Here is a 6,000-nt window from a genome sequence, read left to right as displayed (position 1 = left end):
ATCTCCAGGGAAAGTTCGATTCCAGCTGTGTCATCAATTGACAGTCACAGGTGGCCCATAGCAATGGAACATGTTGGCTTTGTTCCACCAGGGTAAGGGTGGGAATGCCAGCCGGGGTTTCCTCATCTCATTGCTCTCAGGAAACCTGTGAGTTATATCAGTGGAGGTCACCCTTCAATTAATGTCCATTTCACAGTGGTACATTGTAAGAGTTGTAGTGTTAAAAATAGCTCACTGTATCAAAGGGCTGTTTTTGCCTTGCTTCAGTCGTCCTGCAGAGGTTATCATGGCAAGATGTGTGAGATGTGCAACTAGCAGTTCCAAAAAAGCATAAAACAAGCACAAAAAACCTCCCACTGAGTGAAATTCTTAACTCGCTGTGTTGACTTCAACTAGAAGGAACAAAGCCGTTGATATTGTGTTTTACAAGCCAGCTAGTTAGCGTGCTCATTCTGGCTTCAGCCAGACAGCTACAGTTGCTCCTTAGTTAGCTTGCTAGTTAGCAACATAAAACTGACAATATTCTAAGCTTGCTAGTCAGCTAGCTAGCAAATAAGCCTGAAATTGGCTGTGTCTATCTTGCTTGAAAAATAAGGATGACTGTAGTTTTTCATTGCTAACTAGCTAGCTAGCTTATGCTATTCTCAGAAAATTAGCTAGTGCCTCAGATGAAAAAAAATGGACAAATTTAGACAAAATAATTTAGGAAACAATAAGTAGTTTTACTTTGGCCTGATTTGGCAAAACTTGTGGAAAATGCCCTGTCCTCTTTAGCAGTTTTCACTCAGGCAGATAAACAGCTGGGGGAGCTGGGACAGCCTGCATATCAGACCATTCATGCAAGCTTATTCAGGCTAGCCACTCAAACAGCCTTTTATGTGAGATTCATACCAACTCTTCTGAAAGCAGCCACAGAGTACAAAGGCAAGCTGGTGGGAATTTCCTGCACTCTCTGCCTGGATATAGCCCCTATATGAATAATACAATAAATCCATCAACACCCTAATGAATTGGACTCATCTCCAGTTGGACCTGTAGTTACCCATGGACAAAGAGGAGTATAAATATTCTATTGATACCAGCACCAGATTTATTATTTATTCCAGGCAGGACATGTTACTTTGTATGGTTTCCATTTTTTAGTTCATGTCTGAAAGGGATATACTCTGTCTCAGTCCTTACAGTTTTAGACTACATGCTTATTACTTATATATTGTACTTTATAAATAAAAAACAAATTACTTAGGCAGACACAAACCATCAGGCAATAGACTGCTGTGGTCAAAACGGTTATTTCAGTATAAATACCACAACAGAGCAGATATAAAGCTCCTAGCTATCGTTTAGAGCAAGACATTGTGAAATTGAGTTTATTTAAAATACATGGCTATGTACCACTTGACGTGGATTCAGTATTCATTTACATTTTCTGAAATGGTAACAGAAATCCCTTGCAAATCATGTTGCGCACTGACAGCAAGAAAAAGGGTTTGTGGAAAACGTAATGGAAAAAATAGTTTTTAGGACTGTATATTCTCTCTGCTGCTATGATTAGCATACCTAAGGCTATGATTAGATGAGAAGATGGCGAAAAACCAGAGATCCCACTGATCTCAAAGGTTATCAAACTCTCCTACTCTCCTTCTCAACCAACATCTCTGCTGCCAAATCAGCTTGCTACAATGCCAAAATAAGCAATACCACTGACTCTTGGAAACTATTTTCCACCTTCAAAACACTACTATGTCCGCCCCCACCTCTACCTGACACAACCCTGTCAGCAAACGAATTTGCTTCCTTTTTTACTGAAAAGGTGGCAGCCATAAGCAGGCTATTCTCTGAGCCTCTCAGAGATAATCAGTCTCCCCCGGTTAAGAGCGCAGTACATTCAAACAGTTCAAAATGCAGCAGTCCTACTACATGTCCTCCTCTGTCTTCCCCGGAAAATGGCGTATCACACTCAAAGCCTTCATGTAGCAGTCCTACTACATTCCTAGCCAACAGCACTTCATATGTGTGTGGCAGTCCTACCACATCTCCTCTGTCTCCCTCAGTCAATGGTGCATCATTTTCTTCGTTCACCCCCCTCACTGAGAGTGAGGTACCTCAATTCCTGACTTGTAGCCGTCCTACTACCATTGTCCATTGGACCCTATTCCTACCAAACTCCTCCTGACCATCTCTCCCACAATTGTGGCAGCATTCACTCATGTGATAAATACTTCACTTGCCTCCAGAGTGTTCCCAACTCTTTTCAAACAGGCTAGAGTAACACCTCTGCTCAAAAAGCCTTCTCTCAACCCTGCTCATGTTGAGAATTATCGGCCGGTCTCGTTACTTCCATTCCTATCCAAAGTTATTGAAAGGGCGGTATTTAAACAGGTCTCAGAATTCTTCTCTAGGAATGACCTTCAGAACACAGTGGCGCATGTCAGTGCTCCCGCCTCCTAGCCCTGCGCTTTTGGTTTTTTTTTCTTTTTTTTTCCCTTGTGTTTCTGCCCTGCCCTTCTCTCCGCCCTGTCTCCGCCTGATTACCTGCGCACCTGCATCTCATCCCCTCGTCGGTCTGTCCCTTTATATGCCCTGCTTGCTGTGCAGTCTTTGCTAGTTCGTAGCAGTAGTTTTCTACCTGTTTCGTCCCCGCGTTATCATTGTTCGCTGTTTTTTCGAGATTCGACCTGCCTGTTTTTGATTTCGTTTTTTGCCTGCCGTTTTGCTTTGTTCGCCTGATCGTGCCCTCCCGTTTTCCGACCCTGCCCGTTCTGACTTTCCCGTTTCTGGATTTGCCCTCGGACTGCCTCTCTGGTTTTGACCCTGCCTGTGTACTGGTTTTTGATTCTGCCATGTGTTATTACTATTATCTCTACCCTCGCGTTTTTGGGTCTGCCTGACAGGCGCATCCGGTTTTCAATCAGCCCAAGAGGGCCCATGTCACCCCATTGCTCATTGAGTTCCATTGGCTACCTGTGGCTGCCTGTATGAAATTCAAGTTTCTCATGCTTGCCTACACAGTGACTTCTGGGTCTGCTCCGACATACCTGAGCTCAATCATACAGGCTTACTCTCCTTCTCAGCCCTTACGTTCCTCCCAGGAACATCGTCTAGCATTGCCATCCCTGCACACAAGGCAGTCTCAGTCCAGATTATTCTCATATGTAGTTCCCCGCTGGTGGAACGAGCTACCTTATGCTATCAGAGCAGGGGCGTCCCTCTTTATCTTCAAGAACCTCTTGAAGATCCAATTCTTCCAAGAGGACCTCCTCTCCTAACAACTCTAACACAATTCCATCTCCGCGCACTTTCTGCCTCGCACTTCCTTCTCCTGTCACTACTTGTTTGTCTCCTCTGCCTGTCTATCCTTGTGTTTTCACCTCGGTTACCTCTGTTTTCTACTTTCCTTGACTTGTTTAGTTGTTTAGGTTGCACTTAAAGCTTACTCCAAGGTCTCTTACACTACCATAGCTTGCTTGCTGTTCCTCACTTGTAAGTCGCTTTGGATAAAAGCATCTGCCAAATGACCTAAATGTAATGTAATGTAATGATTACCATGCCATGACTTAGGCTGGACCATCTGCCCCTCAGTGACAATACAGCTTCAGCAGCCAATCGTACAATTGTGTTCCCTTGGAACCTGGACAACTCAAAGAGCATAATGAATTTAATTAGGTCCTCTCTCAGCAGCCTGTCTCCAATCCCTTCATGGACCTTTAACATTACCTCAGCACAGGCTTTCGTGTGTGTGTGTGTGTGTGTGTGTGTGTGTGTGTGGAACAGGGTTGGTCATTATGAGCGTAGGGAAAGAGACAGGTCTTCATTAATATCCAAAATCCCCTAAAACACCCTTTAATTCTTTTTGTGCACCTGCTAGTAATTTCAGATTTAATCCTCACCTTAATGCAGTCATTTCAGCCTCACTCGTTGGCATTATCATTTGACTCTAACACCTAAATTATTTGCAGCTGCTTGCAGTCACAGCTTTTTTTTCTTTTGCAAACCATTGCACTCGGCCAAATCAATGCAAATTTTGGCCCATTATCTACTTAATTGAAATGACCCCTCTCATTTTTCATGGGGCACTCAATTTTGTTCTGAAAGGCATTTGAAAATCGTTGGAAGTGCTTGCATCGATTTCTCCAGTTTTATCTGGTCCAGGAACTCAGATGTACAAGAATGTTAAATAAGAAAACTGTCATTCCTCCAAGAACCGTATTCAACATATTCACTGCTTTTAGGTGCCACTTTGTTTTTAAGGGGTTTTTGCAGTTCTAAATGAATTGATTTGCTATGCACTTACTTGAAAAAACCCTATTGGCAAGATGGCCATACTGAAACGGAGCACAGATACCTGATCTGTTTCCTGCTTCTGCTGATTACTACATCTTCCTCTAGTTTTAGTAGTAACTAGAAGTGTGCATGTCAAGTGTATCACGTAAAGATCCTCTGAGGAGCCCAATGAAACAGGTATTGGTATCAGCATCAGTGACAACCATGTGAGAGAAAGGCGAATGTAATGGGAATGTTTTCCCTCGGAAAGACCGCATGAAAACATTAATTGAAATTCTTTTAGCTGTAGTCCTTTATGTGCAATGCCACAATTTCCATGACTCTGCCCTTACACCATTTCAGGTTCCTACTAGTTAGCAATCGGAAACAGTCAGAATTTTAGTGTCCTAATTGGAAATACCCAGTTAGCAAATCAGGAATTGACTTGTCACAATCTTTTTTAAATTAATTTATTATGGTACATGATGCATTAAACTAAGTGACTCACCTTATGTTTGCCTGTCTCTCACATGATCATTCCTGACACACAAGTCTCACATCTGGTCAAATGATCATCTAAAGTATGCATTATCAACATTTTTTGTTTCATAAATATCTCGCACTTCAATCCTCAACACCTACTGTACCCTACCAAAGCTACAGCATATCTCTCTTTCCCCGTTAAGTCCAGTTCAAATCCTGAGCCTTCTCACCATGCACCCCCTCAGCCAGTTGCTCCAACACCCACCTTCTCTACTCTCATCCCTGTCAATACAGCTTCTGGTGCTTCCCACTAAATATTAAAAAATTCTGTACTAATTTTTCTCTGCAGTCCATGGTTAAATTTCACAATTGCAGACCTCATACCAGAACAAACACAACACTGACACTGTAAAGGGAAAAGACTGAATGGGCCCTCTATCTACCATCAACTTTGTAAAATAAAAGGAATAACAATCTGTCATTTAAATACCTGTAGTTTAGTTACAAAACAATATCAACTGCTACTGTACTTAAGTGAAGACTGATGTTTGAGTGATCTTGGTTGCCAACTGTGATCAGCTGATCACAGAGCCAAGCAGAAGTTGCAGTACATGTAGCATAACATCTAATTTTGACTAAAATTAAAAATTTTGATTTTTAATTCAAACAACTATCTATATCCAAACTCCAAAGATTCAACAATGTCATACCAGATGATGATAAAAGCTGTGTTCTCTATGTAACGGAGTGCCTGCACCTTTAAGCAGAAGCAACAGCAGCAGTGCGGTGTTGCATCGACTGACGTCACTGTATGCGGCGCTAGTCATGCCAATTGTTTGCCGTGGGATTCCTTTAAAAGCCCAGCACTGCTGCAGCCAGGTAGGCGATTTCAATTCTGCTCTATTTGGCATTTTGCGTCCTCTGCTCCAGTCGCTATCGCTGTCGAGCAGTAGTTGGGTGCCCACGTCTCGACCGTGAAGGTATGTTGGTCAATGCTTGCTTTGACGCTGTGATTTTATGTATGCCAGATCAGGGTTGCTAACCTCTGCCTTTGTTTTAGGGCAAAACATTTGGAATATTGCCCCTATTGTGATTCGCAGTGTGTCGTATTTGGGGTACAACTTAATCGGTGTGTGTGCGTCCTTGTTTAAGTTACCAGTACGTAGCCACTCTGTGTTTCAGAATTATCGTCAGCGATTCTTAACCCGCTTGTCTAAACTACTGCTATCTGCTTTTACTAAGGCTGCTTTGCTG

The sequence above is a fragment of the Megalops cyprinoides genome, chromosome 21, assembly GCF_013368585.1.
Source record: "Megalops cyprinoides isolate fMegCyp1 chromosome 21, fMegCyp1.pri, whole genome shotgun sequence".
Lineage (NCBI taxonomy): Eukaryota > Metazoa > Chordata > Actinopteri > Elopiformes > Megalopidae > Megalops > Megalops cyprinoides.
Note: the sequence above shows the minus strand (reverse complement) of the source record.